The 17,836-nt window shown below is 39.5% G+C and overlaps 1 protein-coding gene and 1 pseudogene across 1 annotated transcript in view; one reads left to right on the top strand and one right to left on the bottom strand.

The window, feature by feature from the left end:
• HMCN1 (hemicentin 1) overlaps positions 1–17,836 on the top strand; it is a 460,798-nt gene that overhangs the window by 46,183 nt on the left and 396,779 nt on the right. The window lies entirely within an intron of this gene.
• On the bottom strand, positions 8,687–8,805 carry LOC120617866 (uncharacterized; annotated as a pseudogene).

Below are 17,836 nucleotides of genomic sequence, written 5' to 3'. Positions count from 1 at the left end.
CTGAGAAAATACTTCTAGAGACACGTTAGATATTTTGGTGTAAGCACATTGAGAAAGGTCTTATGGTATTGGTCTATCCATACTGCTTTTAGAATTAGATCAGATTCAGAAATTATAGGCATTCATTGAATGAAATGATACAAATTCTTATTCTCTATTTGACTTTTTATTTCATTATTTAGACTACGCTTTCCATTTGAAACTTGTAACAAAGTGTATTCATTGTGGTGTTAATACTTCTACAAAGTTCACAGTGGTGTGGAAATATATTCTGTACTAAATATATTCCATAATAAATTCTGAGAATATATCGGATATGCTCTCCCAATATGAAATCGTGAAACTTAAGCAAATTTCCAAGCAAACAGTTGCTATAATAGAGCAATATGTAATTGCCCAGGTCATAAAGTCAAACTCTAGGTCATCTGAAAACTTCCTCAGTTAGATTTATCTAGCAACACTCTACCAAGGCTATTCAAACGTAAAAGGACTTACTGTGCTTTTCAAAAGATCTTCCTCATGTTTATTAACAATAACAGATTTTTATGAGTCAGTCCTGGACCAGTCATAACCAGTTATAGAAAAAGGCCACCAGTAGACTCTGGCTAGAACTTTGCTACTTGAGTGTAATTTAATTTTTATTTTATTCTTTTAAAGGCTTATTTAATTTTTTTAAAAGTATGATGAATCTCGATTAACTTGACAAGTCATAAATTCCCATCCCTTTCTAAATATATTTAATACAATATTATTAGATAATAAACAGAAGCAAAGAGATAAGGAATAATTGTTCTCTTGGATAATAGAGATCAGTGTATATATACTCACTGGATCTTTTTGGAAATCATTAAAGACAAGATAAAATTTCTTCCTAATCCTTAACTTCTTTGTCTAGGAGATTTGGCACAAGAAGTAAAATACATGATTTTTTTATTCTGTAGAAATTTTAAAAATTGTGCTTTTTAAAAGGTCTTTGTTTTCCTACCATCACCATACTTCCTTACTTTTCTTTCCGTTTTACCGTAGTCCAAAATTACAATTTAAAAAATTGCAAAAAAAGTATGTTAGGTACTTTAAAAACATTGTCTGATTTAATCTTTGCAAGCGGCCTGTGAAGTAAGAAGTAATTCCTCCATTTTACAGATAAGAAAACCGAGACTCGAGAGTTTACATAAATTTCCCAAGGTTACATGGCCAGTAAGTGGCAGAATTGTCACCGGGACCCCATATGGCATGTCTCCAAAGTCTGTGTTCTTTCTAGTCTACCCGTGAGACCTTAAGATCATAAGGGAGTCATGCCTCCCGAGTCGGTTAGAAAAGTGTTGCCCAGAGTCGCCTGTCTGCGGGCTGCTTGGAATCAGCTGCAGTGAGCTGAGGTTGTTGCAAGAAAGCAAGGTTGTTGCTTTCTGGAACAAGCCCCTTGTCACAGGTTTATAGCAAAGTCTGGGCAGTGACAGAAGTCTTTAGACCACACTTCGAGCAGCGGTGTACTCAGAGAAGAGGCTGTGACTACGGTGAGCTGGCGGGGTCACTGTCAGCCAGCTCTGGATGAGAGCCCCTTGCTCTCCCTCGCACCTGCCTAGTTTACGACGTTGTTATCCGTTGCAGAAATCTAAGTGCTGACTCTAAAGAAGTTTAACATTTCCCACACAAGGAGAGGGAAATGGTTCTGAACTATAGACAGAATCCTGGCTTGAATTCTGGCATTTTCTGGTGCTGTGGTGTAAAAGAAAAAGCAGAGTTCATGTTTGAATCACTGGAATTTTGGTAGTTCTGGCAAACGGGAAGGTGTGTTATAGTGGAGTTAATAGTGTGGGCTTAGAAACTAGACCAATTTGGTTTGACTTGTAAAAGGGTCTGCTTTAGAGGGCTGTTGTAAAAAACGCACTTAGCACAGCCTGACCAGGAAGCAGACACATAAGTGAAGCAATTTCGTGTTCACTGGTACAGCTTCTTATTCACGGTGCGTGAAATGCCATCTTAAATTGTAATTTCTTCACATCTTAAAGCCTTTTTAATCTTCCAAGAGTCCATTTGAAAATGAAGATACTCTGGATATCTTCCTATCTTTGGCTATATGAATAGAAGTCAGTTTAATTTCCTACTATGTATTTTGCAAATTTTCAAAACGATCACTTTATTTATAATTATGAAAAAGTATCTGCGTTTCTGAAAGGACACATCTGAGCTACACTCATTAGAAATTAACTTAAGTCATGGTGTTTTTCAAATTGTGCTTCATTTTATCAGAGTATCTACAACATGTGCTATGTTTTAAAAAAAGATATATCAAATAAAGTTGAGATAGGCACATCTGAAGATTCACAAAGCACATCAGCATATTAAAGGCCTAAAACAATTCTATAGAGAAGAAACCTATGTTTAACTTAGAATTTCCCAAATCAATTCAATCAGAGACCAATTCTGATAGGCAACATCTGTTCTTATACCATGGGACTCATTTTGGTTTAAGACCACACACTGGCTTAACAGATTTTCCAAACTTAATAGTTAACTGAGAAAATCAGACTCTTAGGAACAGGACATAGATTAGGAACTTGGGACAAGAGGATATGAGGAGAGGATCCTAAAAGGGGAGGATGACAGCGAACTCTGTCCTACTGGGAAAGGGCAAAGAAGAGAGATTTATGCGACCTTTAATCTACTTCTAATTTATTTACATACTAGCCACTGACCTGTGTTTATCTCTAACTCAGTTAACCTTTCTGGCCCCCGTTTTTCCCTCTATCAAATGGAGGGTCAAGGCAAGATACTTTTGGGAGTTTCATCTAGATCAGCTATTCTGTTCTTCAGTTTAATTGTTTCGTTTTTGAAAAAATGCAGGATATTTTTTATTTGGTAGAAGTAGTACTAGTATAAGTTAGTTTTACCTTTTTACAGGTTTATACTTTTCTTTTAAGTACTTTAGACTGTTCCAAAGGTTAATAAAAATGTTTGATACAGAGCATTTTAGAATTTTTTTATAGTTTGGAAATTGTTACTTGCCATAATTCAAAGTCTTAATTCAGATATGGCTTACTAAATCAAAAACTGAATTAACACTGTGGTTTTAAAAAACAACGGGAGATATTTTAGATGGACATTGCCTCATATTTTATGTCCACTCAGCTTACTGACAAACAAATTGAATGAAACTTTAAACAATGGAAGAACTAGAAGATGCCTCATGCTCAGTGGCTAACTGGAATAACTTTATAAACCAGCAATTGTATTTCACTAATGTGTGCACTGTTGACTCAGGTTATCACGGTCTCAGGGAGGGATTAATGTATTTTTACAAAACCAGGCCTGCCTGTCAGGTGGTCAGCTTTTGTTATGAGATGAGCTGCAGAGGATTCAGACGCTTTATGGACTTAATAGCCATAAAGTGAGTTGGCTGACAAAAGTGGAGATTAAAAAGAGGGATCTAGAGGGCATTAGTAACCTCTGAATAACAGGTATGCGTTATCACTGGACTTTTAGAAGTAGCAGGTGGTTATGAGTCACTGTTTTTAAACTTGCTCACTTTTCAATTACATAAGGGAGGTAGTTTTGGTAAAATGCGTGGTTATATTACAAAATAATTATATATCTGTTATAGCAATTCCAATGATACTGCTTTGGACATAAAGTGTGTCAATATTGTTTGTAGCCAAATTTAATACTGATACTACAACAATTATTTTACCACTGATCAGCTTGGGTTTTTTCCTCCTTTTAATTGGGTTTTTTCCTCCTTTTAATTGGGGGGAGAGGGGGAGAGAAAAACACCTTCTATAAAATCAAAGTATTTTCTCTTAAGATGGCATGATTATACAGAACATGAGGTCTCTTTCTTTTTTAACCAAGTAGGAAGTACTTTGAACGGGTTGGATGATGTGTCAGCAGTTATTTTTCACGAGCTTCTCAAGAATACTAAGTGGATTTGAATTAAAATTATTTAATAATTTTCATTTAATATTTATTCTTTGAAGCTGTTTTAGCCTGGAGAAATAAAATCTTCACTCTAATGATCTTTCATCTTTCTAATTTAATTGATGTATATTCCCTATCTTCAAACCTCCAAAGGGATGACCATCCCTGACCTTGGAGAAAGAACATTGGGATCAGATGCCCTAATGGTAGAGTTTAGAGAAGGTGGTGGTTACTATTCCATACTAATAGGTATATAGTTCACAATCAGAGAATTTGTGTTCCGTATGATTTTCTAAGAATTACTGCTCAATTTGGCAAAATTGTCACATTTTTCCAATTGTATCTCTTCTCTCGTTAGCTGTATTTGGATTTTTATGGCTAAACAAGACAGGGATTTCAAGCAGCAGGGAAGTAAGTGGCAAACACATTTTCTTAGTTCAATAAAAATAAAGAAGTTTAAAAAAGGAAAATCAAACTAGCTAAGATGACCTAAGGTCTGAGGAAGTTCTAAGGTCTCAGATGCAAAGGAAATCTCCATCTTTTATGCTAAGTTCTTGAGTTAAGAATAAAGGCAAAGTGCAATGCAATAAACCGAAAAAAGAAACCTGTTCAGAAATGTTTAAAGAAATACATGCAGATATAGCCTTCACTCTGCATATTAGTTTTAAATTTTAATACAAAGCTTGTATTACTTAATATACAGTTTTGGAAGGGAGGATGTTCAGTGGACTAGAATTTTCTGTAGCACAGCCTTCGACTTTGAGGAATAGAAGATCTATCTATATTCTTGGCCTGCTTCTCTGCCCATGAGTTTTGTCACCGTATACAAATCATATCATTTGCGTGGCCTTAGCTTCCTCATCGACAAAGTGACAGGACTGAATTGACTATTTGACTGATCTTTAAGGCCAGTTTCACCCTATTATTTAAGAATTCTGATTTTTATGGCTATTTTTTTCTAGATGCTACTTTTCTGATCATAAGTCCTTTGAGATCTAATATTTCGGCACTTAAACTTATCTACTGTATACTTTCAACTGCCTGAAGAAACAGATAACAGTTTATTGCAACTTTCGAAGGCTCATTTTCAATAATCCCGACGCAGGCTTGATCATGCCGTGCGCTGAGGCTTGCTAATGTCTGCTCTTCGGAACCGTTTATCACTGGAGCATTTTTGTGACGAAGTTTCAGGCAACATTTTTAAAGTCCTTAGAGAATAACAGCACTGAAAAAGGGTGAAATAACTTCAAACCACCGCCATCAATCCTGATAAACACCTTAGACTTCCAGAAATTCTCACACACCGTTTCATAGATACAGGCCTTGATCTCATCATCATTCTAGGAAAAAACAAACAAAACATGCTTGAAATAAGTTTGTGATTGAATCACCACTCCTGAGATAGTGCTTGCGTTAAGGAAGCCCAAGCGTGAAAAGACAATGAGGATTTCCTTCCATTTGGCAGGACAAACCAGTTTATAGAGTAAACCCATTGACGGGAGAGAGAAAACAAGCCTCCTTGACCCTGGTTGAACTTCCTCATGGTCAGGAGAATCTACCTGACATTCCCAGCAACACGGCCAAGGACAGAGGAGCCGGGAGCCCAGGGGAAGCAGCTCCAGGAAGGACCACTTGTGCACGCCCACACGGGCAGGGCGGTGACTGGGAAGATAAGACGTGCTGCAAAGCATCGAGTGGCCTCCTGTCCCTCTAGGCTTCTTCCTCTATTACATAATATTCTCACGAGGCTTCAGCAAGAGCCCAAATAGCATCTGTTTAGCTGTGAACTGTAAACGACTTGGGTACTCTCTTCACTGCCCAAATGAAATGATGGTTTGTCAGTTTTTACTATGCCAGTGGTACAGATTGAAGGATTACAAGGCCAGATGATTTCCACATCAAGTCTTTTGCTTTGATTTCCCTAAAAGTATCCAACTTGATGCTCAACTTCATTTCCTTTCTCTTCTTTAGGTTATAAGATTTAAAAAGTCCTTGATGTTCAGGAAGAAGCAAGAGAAAGAGGCTGGGAAATACAGTAGTAGAAAAAGAAAAGGAGCTAGATGATCTATAGGACGGGCAACGAGGACAGACATTTATAAGAATTATTGGTTTGAAAAGGACTCCTCCTGGATCAGACTAATTAAATCAATGTTAAAAGCAGGACAGTCATATTCATTAAGTTACTCAATAAATGTTCATTGACTGCTGTGTGCTTGCTATATAGCCTGGAGGGGAATTTGTGTCTAAGGCTCTTTCCCACCTCACTTGCCCTCCCCTTGGGCTCAGCCCCCAGAAGTGAGCACCCTCCACCTTCCCCTCTCCCACCCCGCCCTGGCGCTGCTGCCTCTGCACGCCTTCCCGGGCTGGTGTTCTGATCTCACATTCTCATCCTGTCAGCTCACCAACTGCTCCTGACCCCAGTTTGGTTCCCATTCTTGTCTCCTACCATTTCCTTAAACTCGATGACTAAGTTAGCAAGCCCTGAAATATATTCTCCTTAAGACGCTTCTTTTCCGTTCTGTGACATTCTCTCACTTGTAAAGAATCTTTTCCACTGTGAGTGACAGGACACCCTGGCTGCTACAGACTAAATCGTGTCTCCCAAAATTCACATGTTGAAGCCCTACCCCCCAATATGATGGTATTTGAAATGAGGCTTTTGGGAGGTAAATGAATTTAGATGAGGTCACGTGGTACTCATTCACATCTTCCCAGCACTGAATCCCAGCTGAACCAAGACCCTGGTTTCCCCTCACCTGGGAGAGGGGATCGAACCTCTACTGCCCCAATAGGTTACCATTCATTTGGCATATAAACACAACACCCCTGACCGAGTGCCTTCACTTGGCTCTGTGAACACCTTACTGTTCCCCATGTACCCTCTCTCTCTCAGGTAAATGTTAGCCTCTGACCCACCAGTGTTCATGGCAATCGTTCTGGACCCAGCTCCTTTTGCTAACCTGCTCTCATTTCTATCCTTTCCTCCATTTCGCATGTCCCAGCAGCATCTTCTGGGTACCATTTGAATCTGACCCCTTGGTTCTAGGGTTTGTTCTGCTCTCTGATTCCTGATTTGTGGCTCCCTCTTGTGGATGTTGGCTGAAGTTTGCCCCATCAGTCTTATCTAACCAGAACTGGTTCTGATCCACCCCATTCCTAAGGGAGGAGAGGTCCAAATAACGATTATATTATAATATAATAATATGCTATAATAGAATTATGACTAAGGCATATTAGGTGTTGGGAAGACCTAAGTCTTTCTGGGAGAGTCAGGTCAGACTACACAGAACTGTGAATTGTGAAGGAGAAGTGGGAGTTTTTCAGGAAGGAAGGAGGCACAGCGTACTTTGATAGTCAGGACAAGTGAGAATCCAAAACGTAGTGCATGCAGGGTTTTTTGCATCAGCAACTGGGAGCTGTTCTCCATGGCATAGAATATTGAAAATCAGGAATAGGCAGATAGTTCTCTTGGTTTAATAAATTATTTCTTCATAGATAATGAAAATTACTGTTGTAAATTAATATACTTAAATACTTAAAACACATACTTGAATATTTATAAATATTATTTACATTTAGATAATTGGCCAAATAATATTTTGGCTGTCATTAAGGAGTTTCCTTAAAATCTTTTCTCAAGATATAGTTTATGGCTTTAGTATATTCGTAGAATAAAAACCATATGTATGGCCAATAATAAGCTTGTAATAATATGAGTAATAATAACCATAAGGTAGTAACCCTATTCTTCTATAACATAGGATTTTGTATTTGATATTCTGTAAGAATGTGTCCAGCATCTTCGAGGCACATGCCCTGCATGAGCCCATGATGGTGAAGATCATGGTAAATTGGTCCTACTTCGTACAGGTATACTGGAGAATTTGCAACAGAGATCCTGGTTTTTGTTTTGTTATACACTGTGGGTTGTTCATAGCTCTTGCAAAGTACCTTTTATCCTAGAATCGTTGGAATTAAAAGTGTTGAAGAACATCTGTAGCTGTCAGCCTGTGCCATCGTTGAGCAAGATTTTCACAGGTTCTGAAATATTGTTTTTGTTATTGTAGTTGTTCACTATTTTGGTCACTCAGTGCCTAAAACAGTGTTTAATACTTAATAAGTACTCAATGAATGTTGATTGTATAGGTGGATAGATAGATGAAAGAATGGGGTAGGGAGGCATTTCAAGCTAAGGGAGCAGAAGCAAGTATGAAGGTGCGATGACCTGTGAAATCACAGTTCCAATGTGTGTATTTTTTTCACAATGCCAAGTGATTCTCCAGCACCATCTGGATGTCCTGCAATTCAACTCAATTCTGACACTGGGGACAACATCAGATGCTGCGGGTTAAGATTGTAGTTCCACAAGACCGCTGGTTGTGCGCGCGCGCGCGCGCACACACACACACACACACACACACACACACTTCAGACAATAGTCACAAGTTTAGGCTGTCACCTGGCTTCTCACCGACTGGCTATAAATGAGAGGTTCCCATGAACCCTTCCTTGGGTTTGATTGATTTGCTAGAGCAGCTCACAGAACTCAGAGACATATTCTACTTACTAGATTATTGGCTGTGTATAAGAGGCTATAACTCAGGAACAGCCAGATAGAGGAGATGCTGTCTGGAACACCAGACAGGGCAAGGTATTTGGGAGGGGCACGGTGCTCCAATGCTCTCAGAGCTCACCACGCTCCTTGCATCTCCAAATGTTCACCAACCGGAAAGCTCTCCAAAACCCATCCTTAATCACCCCCCTCCCCCTCCACCTACAGCACCCAGTCTTCCTAGGTGGTCTCCCATCCAAGTACTATCCAGGCCCGACCCTGCTTAGCTTCCGAAATTAGATGAGATCGGGTGTGTTCAGGTTGGCATGGCCATAGAGCCTTTTTGGGTTTTTATGGAGGCTTCATTGCATGGTCACGATTGAATAACTCATTGACCATTGGTGACTGATTCAACCTCCAGTTCCTCTGCTCTCCCCAGAGGTAGGTCTGAAAGTTCCAGCCCTCTAATCACCTGGTTGGTTCCCTTGTCAACCAGCCCCCATCCCTGGTGCTTTCCAAAAGTCATCTCACTGACATAACAAAAGACAACTTTACCTTATTCGTTACTCAGGAAATTCCAAGGGTTTTCCAAGCTCTGTGCCAGAACTCTATGAAGACCAAATATATATTTCTTATTATAAATCACAATATTACAACAGTACATTTTGGAACTATCCATTTTATACATGGCTGGAGCATAGAATTTGGGTTGTGGTAGGTGTGTAATAGAATCAGAGTAGGAGCCAGGGCAGGCCGTGCTAAGCAGGGTGATTAGAAACTTTTTGAGGACTTTTAGAAGGAGAGTGACATGATCAGCTGTGCATTTTGGAAAAATTGTCATTTCCAATTATACCCAAGGCAGTAACAGATCCCTTGCAGTTGGTGCCACATTCAAAAGAACACCAATGAAGCAATGAAAATGAATTAAAGGGAAACTAAATGTTTATTGCAGTGTCCCAAGAAATTTTTAGGAGATCTCATCCTTAGCACAGTGAACCTCTTCAGATTTTCTCTCCCAAGTCTCTCCTGCTAAAATCTCTCTCATAAACTCAGTTCACACAGGCCGCCTTGATCCCTTCACCTTTTACCCTTTCCTCATCTGTTTTGTTTCCATGACCTCTAAAATAAATCCAGATGGGCTTCAGGCATCTCCAGTTTCCCCTGAGCCCATCAGGCCAGATGAAAGGCCCCTTGGCTCAATGGGAGAAGAGAGGCAGTTACACAACGATATCTTTCATCCATCACTCTTACATGACACAAACTTCTTCGGGTCCTGAAAACCTATTTGGGTGACCCTGAGACTCTGACTAATGCTCTTTTCCCAGTAGAATGTAAATCCTAATGATTACATTTGAAATCGGTCTCTTTCTTCTTCCACCAGAATGCAGCTCTGCCACATACTTCACAATTTCGTCATTGCTGCCTTGACGGTGTGTACAGTGAATCGGAATGTCAGTCACTGCCTCAGACTCTTGCCTGGCGCCTCCATAGTGTGGGCAGCACCCTGGGGCTCTTTCATTTTTGAATATAGGCTCTCAGAGAAGGAAGCTGCTAGGTAGGAGGGGGAGGCTAGCTGGAGAGGTGTCAGGCAGGAAGCCACAGGAGGATTCCCAAGAAGCCAGTTTCTAGCAGAACTCAGATTTTAGAAATACATAAAAGGGCATCCTTTTAGGATTAAACTTGATTTCTAGGGACTGGATTGTTTGGGATGAAATTTAGTGGCATAAGAGTGATTATATATTTGGGGCCAGTCGCTTTATATTTGTGTAAGTCTTCTACAGTCCACTGATTTGTGTTATAGTACTGAACCCTTAATGCTTATTTTAGAATTTTATTTAAACAGCATGGGCTTCCTAAAAGAAATCTTTATAGACAAATTATGAGGGTTCCCCCCCTTTTCTAAGCAGCTGCTCCCATACTATGTTTGCTTTTATTGGATTTCTTTTAAAAGCTTATTTAGATAAGTACTTATTTTGAACGACCTTTGAGAGAACTCACATACTAAGAAATTCTTAATATCACTGTGAAAGATATCTAAAAACATCCTCCGATGACTAGGGTTTCCTTAGATTCTAAATTAGCGCAAACTTGAATTGCTTCAATATGATATATTATCAAAACAATCTTTTTGCAACTCAGTTGAAATTTAAAGGATCCTTTTCAAATGACTGTTCAAAGAAACAGATGGATAAAGTACTAAATTTGGGGTTTAAAAAACTTTCACATTGCAATAAAATAAAAGACATCGTGAGTTTCACTACTTGCCTTCCACTACCAAGAAAGTCCTTTTTACACTTTAAAAAGATATCAGTGTTCAAACTGTCAGCAGTTGCTTCTTAAATTTATGTTAATCCATGACACAATTTATAAAGAAGGAACAAGGTGTGATGTAGACCGATCATAAGCCCGGTTGACATGCTTAGCAGTTCTGAGAATTAAGTAATTGAAGTGAGTTAATCAGTTGTTAGCACCACTATTGATTTCAGCTATCATGTAATTTCACAATTTCACAGGTGACAAAAAGGAACTTCTACAAGGTTAGTGGCAGAGTGGACCCTAGAATGGCACTGCTTCCGTCTCTCAAAGCAGTGCTTTAATTTTTATGTCTCCACGTGCTTTTCTTTGCTTTGAGATGAGTACTCAAAATATATATTGATTTGTAAGTTTTCAAAGGGTCAGATGGTGGAGAGCCTTGCAGGCTATGTAAAGGAACTTGGATTTTATCCTAAAGGGGATGGAGAGTTACCGATCACATTTGTATTGTAGGGTTTATCTTCCAAACCTCGCTAGTTTTTGCTTATGGAATTTATGTCATCTCTCAATCGCTATACCTCTTAATTTTTATAGTATCTAGTTATGTAAATGATAGGCTTGCCCATTATATCAAGTAGAAGTTGGTTCAAAGATTCTTACATTTAGATTTTAGACATATTATAGCATATGTTTATACTTATGGCTTTGAAGTCCTCTCTTCCACTGAAAAGGAAATAAATTGCAGAATGGTCTATAGCTTCTGGCAAGAATACTCTTTCAACTGCTTTTTTTGAGCAAGGATCTTTTTTCTTGGGTCTGGTACAAATTATGATTCCTAACACTGGATTTATTTTTATAGAAAGCTCAATTTATCTTAGAAACTACCGTTAACAACAGTGAAAGCTAAGGCCAAAAATCAATGCACAGCATTTCAATGGCAAGCGCTCTATCTTCCCAACTTCGAGTAAATTCTGTATAAGCCATTGCATACTTTAATGTTGTTACTGAAGATGAGGGGAAGGTGATGGAGAATCGTGGTCAAACAGATACTAGACTTTCCTGAGGGAACCAAGAGGTTTCACAGAGGTCTATGACAGGGGCAGCAGAGCTGAAGGATTCTCATCCTGGAGTATTCTTGGCATTTGGACAGCTCAGATTTTTGTGACGTGGGAGGCCCCCAAAAGACAAGCTGTGTAGCATCACTGGCCCCTGACCACCAAATGCCCACAGGCCACACCAGTCAACAGCGTGACCTCCCCACTACATTTTCAAATGCCAATTATAGGGGTGATCCCATCGCATGTGGAGATGAGATAACCATCCTCCCTTTACTCAAACCTCGCTCTGAAAAGAATTTCAGAGAAGAGGTCTCAACCTCTTGTCTGAGGCGAAATTCCTGACCAGCCTACTTGACAGACCTGATAAAAGGAGCTCTTCAGCTGCTGCTCGAGTGAGGAAAGCTGAGGGTGACGTGTAACCCACTCCCTTCCGTCCCCACTGACTTGAGACACAGCAGTGCATCCACACAAGGCCATAACGTAGCTGCTGTAGAGCACGGCTCCTAACTTTAAGTGTCAGGAGTCACTGGGAATGTTTATTACAGTGTGGATTTTGACCTAGTAGGTTTGAGCCAGAGCCTGCATTTTACGGAATCACCTCAGATAAATGTGATTCAAGTTGTCACCTGTCTACCCTTTCTATATGCACTTCCTTTGAAGATTTCAACTCCAAAGAAACTCTTACAGACCGACTGACAGAAAACTCCCTTTTAATAACAGCATGCAGGAGACGGGAAAGAGTGTAGTACAGGGTGAGAGCAGTATTAGAGGAAGGGGAAGCAGTGGTCTTGTCTTACGTATAAGTCTTTTGATGGTGGGTCTGGGCTCAGATCTACCTGAAAGGAGAGGAAATAAACAATCTGGTCCCTTGGGGGTGGCCAGTTTTCGAGCCCTCTGTACCTTCACCAGAGAAAAACCATGTAGAAAAATATGGGAGTGCCCTCGGCACACAAATGATGTAAACAGCAGGACAGAGAAATACAGCAGCCAGAATAAAGAAGTGAATGCTAGATGGCAATAAAAAAAATGAGAATTAAAAAGTTTTCGAGGGAAAAAAATTGATATTATGAGGGATTTTTATTTTACAGGAGAAAGATTGTTCTATAAACTGTCAGCCTCTTTTTATTTAATCCAAATGCAAAACAAATCCATATTATCTCCTGACCGAAGTTTCTCCTATGCTTAGATCTCAGAGATTATTGCCGACATATGAACTAGGTTTTTTTCCCTAATAGTGTCTGTAATTTTAAAAATAATAACAACCATTTATAGAGCGCCATGTGCCGGGCACTTTGCATACAATATTGTATTTTGTCCTCAGAGATAAATATAGCTATTCTCTCCCACTTCACAGATAAGGAAAGTGTTGCAGGGAGGTTAAACAGTTTGTCCAAACCTCCGGCTCTGGGCAGACCCAGACCCAGCTCCCAAGTGTGGCCGATTCTAGAGCCCGTGCTCCTCACTCTCTGTCTCACTTCCTCTTTCAAATGGTACCCTAATATTTGCTAAGGGTTAATGTTTTCCCCACATTCCAAAACCACTTAGAGCAGTGGTTCTCCAAGTGTGGTCCTCAGATCAGCAGAATCAGCATCCCTTGATAACTTGTTAGAAATACGAATTCTCTGTCTTCAACCCAGACCTACTGAATCAGAAACTGGGATGGGAGTGGGCTGGGCCCGGCATTTTAATAAGCCCTCTGTGTGATTCTGATACATGTGAAACCGAACCTCTGCCCTTATTGCTATCCAAGCTAGTAACTGATCACCTGGCCCACACATCTCACCTGCCTTCCAGAGGCCACTCACGGAGGATGCTTCTCACACTCCCTTTCCGGTTCCCCAGAGAACCAGCCCCTGCATGGTGGCCTGAAAGTCTTCTACAGAGTTTGTTTTGGTTTAAAATAGTGTCACATAAGCTTACACTGGTTAAGTAAAAGGCAGCATTTGAATGAAATTTAACCTGTATGTTGTTATGGATTGCAAAAGGCCATTGTACTTTTGGGTTAACATTTTCACATTTCTCTACTTCTGCTATCGTCCAGAACAGGAAGCGGAAGTTCTGAACTACCAGGAAGCCGGCTCTTGTTATTTCCGGACTCTCTGAGACCAGAAAGCAGCGGAAGAGACAAACCTTTCTTGTTGGAGATTCAGTTAGATTTCTAAATCAAGGTGCACAGGATCAAAGGTCTTCTAAGTACAGATCAGAGCTCCAAACTTTGATGCTTGTCTAAATAAACAGCTTGGAATTCTGCTGTACTAGTTGTAACATAGACAGGTGACTGAGATAAAGACCTAAGTCAGCACTAAGGAATGAGGGGAATTCCTACCTAATAGCTGAAAGCAACAATTCTCGAGCTGGTGATTACTTTTCTTTTTAATTTTCTAAGATATAGGTGATCACAACCTTTAACAAATTGGAGATCGAAGGTCTTAGAACCTGAGTAAACTTGGAGGTAAACAATTTCCACAAATCAGTCCTTTCATTGCAATAAAAAAATATCAGAAGAGCTTTAAGGAGTTAGCCTGCCAAGAATTTTAGCGATGGCTGAGTCTAGTTCATTTAATTAACACCTGTTATGCGATCTCTAAAATAAGATATATAGGAGTAGAAGAAACAGGCAAAAGATCATACCATGTTTTCTATTTATTATTATTAATTTTACTTTTTTACTTCTGTTATTTTTTTTTTCATAGTGACATTGCTTAACGAAATCCAGTAAGTTTCAGCTGTACCCTTTAACAGTAAGGCATATATATATTTACACTGTGTGTTTACCTCCCATAGTGAGATTTCTTTCTCTCACCACATGATTGATCCCCTTTACCCCATCTACCTCTTCTATTTATTATTTAGCTTGGATTTTTCTCTTTCGATTTTTTTGTTTGTTTGTTTCTATAGGGAAGAACAATTATTCACACTATAAGAAACCAAAGGAAATTTAGATTATTTTTAAAATAATGAAACTTCTAGGTGAGTAAACCTGGAGGATAATTTGCGAATCAGACAAGTCCGTTCAGTATATAATTGGGGGGACTGATAAAACCCACTCATCCAGAAAGAAGGTGAGGGTTTTCCGCCTTTACCTGGGCCTCTCTTGGTAAGTCAGACTCACTACCATATGCAAATGAAGTAAAACTAGATAGGTCTTTTAGTCATACTTATGACCTAGAATCTTGAGAACCACTAGTCTGGCACTGCTCTCTGTCAAGTTAAAGGGAATTAGTTATTTAATACTAGCCACGAAATATCTGGACTAAAATAATTATATTAGCCTTTGTTAAGTGTACTCAAGATCAAGTGATATAACAATAATCTTCCCACTTTAGAAGTAAATCTTGAAATTTCTAATATAATCACTGTCTCCACTTTGTTTCCTGTGCTGCTCAGAGCTTCCTGAAATAACTTGCATGCCACATATGTTTCTAATATGTATAAAACAACACGGATTCATAAGCCCTGCGTTTTTCTCTAGCTTAAATAAGTTTCTCATACAACCTGAGAACACGTACAACTCTAATTTTAGTTGAAAAATTCTGGATTCTAAGTTGAATTCTGCTATGACACTAATCTTTGCTTTAGATCTCCACCTTGTGGTTAGATGTTTAAAATATAAATTCCTTTGGATTTTATTATCCTGTTTTATAGATTCTTTTAAAAAGGAAGTCAGGATGGACACTGAAAATGACCTAATTGAGTTGACATTGAAAACAACTGAGACTTATGTTTAGGTATTTAGAAATTTATAGTTTAGATTTAGCTTACTTCAGAATGAATTTTTTCCTCTGAAGTCCTCGTTCGCTACTTTTTGCTCAGCTGCCTTGAGAAATTAGCTTTGGGTTTCGTAAGGACTGAAGAGACTTCCGGAGACCATCTTTTGAGTTAGTGCTGGTGTGGGAAGAGCCAGTGAGGGGAACCTCGCTGGTAGTATCTTTCCACGCTTCTGTAAACTCCAGCAGGTGGAGCACAGGGATCTTGAGCTCACAACCCCAGAAGGCTGCGGAGAAATGTAAGACATTCTCCGACGTGGGGTTTAACTCGGTCTAAGAGAGCAGGCAGGTGACAACTAGAACATGCTGTGATTTCACTTTCTAAGTTTCCTCGTGACAATATAGAAACACTGTATGGCGTCCACTGGGTGTGCAGCGGGCGGCACTCTGCCGCTTCAAGACCACGCAGTTCCAGCAGGCAGGATGCTCGGGATGGGCCTGGTATGCTGGGATGGAGATTAGAGCTCTGTGGATGTGCACCAGACTGGACTTGGGCATTTAGTTCACGAAATGCTCACTGGTTTGCATATTTACATATTATCATACTCACTGGTTTACATATTACCTTTGACTCCTGTCTCTTTTTTTTATACTTCGACAACAAACGGTGACTCTACCTTAGAGATATACTCCAAATCCAAGAACGTCTTATCACTTCCATTGTTCACAGCAACCAGACGGAGCCTATTATAACATGGCAGACTCCTGTCCCTCCTCTGCTTGAAAACATTCCGAGACTCCTCTCTTACTCAGAAAAAAGAGTCCAAGTCCTTATAGTGGCCTCTAAGACTCACTCTCTCTGGCCCGTGTGACCTCTTCAGCCTCATGTCCTCAGACTGTCATCCGTGCAGCCGCACAAGGTGGTCTCGGCACGGAGCCTTGAAATGACTGCTCCATCTGCCTGCAGGTGCTCCCCTTCCAGACACCTGTGTGGTATGCTCCCTTGCATTTCAGCGTTACTCGAAATTCATGCCTTTTTTTCCGGCCACCCTATTTAAAATTGCAACACACTCAATCTCACTTCATTGATTTATTTTATTATCATCCCACATGTTATACATTTTACTTGTTTATATCATGTGCAGTTGTCCCCCCTTATCTCTCTCCTCCCATTTTCCCCTCTTTTCCTAAGGGCGAGCTAGAAGGTAGGTGGCAATGGAGGCGAAGGCTCCAGAGCTCACAGCAGTCTGTCAGTGAGGAGGGTGGCATTGTGAAGAGAGCACAGACTTCAGGTAAAAAGTGCCCGCAGCCCTGCCATTTGAAACCTCTGTAACTGTGAGCAAGTCACTGAACTTCCTTGGTCCTGTTTCCTTATCTGATAAATGGATAAAATAATGCTGTCTTTTGTGGTGGTTACATCCAGGGCGTAAATATTAAATGTTCGTGTACTTAATAATGTCAGATCCACAGTGAGTGCTCAGTAAGAGGTAGATCTTCAATACGTTGTAGTATTGTTATTTTCACCCCTAATTTTATGACTTAGAAGATTTATTTTCTCCTGACAATTTAAGTGTCCTTTGGACACAGTGCAATCCAAAGAGACTTTTTTTCCTTAAAACAGTAATAAGTTCTATAATAGCTGAGTCAGGCATTGGAGAGTGATAAATTACTGGTATGCTGTTCAGTGGAAATAACTCTAAGCTGAAATGTTACTAATGTAAGCTTAGAATTATTTATCACTTTGGATGATGGCCACAACGAACTTAAAAATTAACCTTTAAAATTTGGCAATTCTTAGATAAAATGAATTTCATGTTTTTGAGATTGTAGGCTTGACGCTTAAATTAAAATAAATTGGAACTCAAATTGACTTCTGAAAGTCCATATTACCCATATTTTTCAGGTACTGTAAATAACAATACACCATTTTTTTTTTTTTTTTTAGGCAAGGCCATCCTTCGTTGACCTCACAGATTGTAGGACCTTGTCAGCTTACAATCTCTTATTTTTTTTATTTTTTATGCCTACAGCACCTGGTCTTTTTAGGTGGTCTCCCATCCAAGTACTAACCAGGCCCGACCCTGCTTAGCTTTCGAGATCAACAATACACCATTTGAATTAATACTGCTATTCTAAAACATTTCAGAGGTTATTTCAGCTGAAGAGAATTTTTTGCTAAAGAAACTTCTTCTATGATAGTTCAGTCCAATCTAATGTTGTCCTGCCTTATTGTCAAGGCAAATACTTTGACTTTTTCTTTTTTAATGTAATGGAAAGCCTCAGACAGGTATATAGTCTTTTCAACTTTACACACTTATGCGAGAATTATCATGAAATCCAAAAGTTAATTT

This window comes from Pteropus medius, unplaced genomic scaffold (assembly GCF_902729225.1).
Source record: "Pteropus medius unplaced genomic scaffold, Ma_sr-lr_union100, whole genome shotgun sequence".
Lineage (NCBI taxonomy): Eukaryota > Metazoa > Chordata > Mammalia > Chiroptera > Pteropodidae > Pteropus > Pteropus medius.
This window is presented reverse-complemented; position numbering and strand designations above follow the sequence as displayed.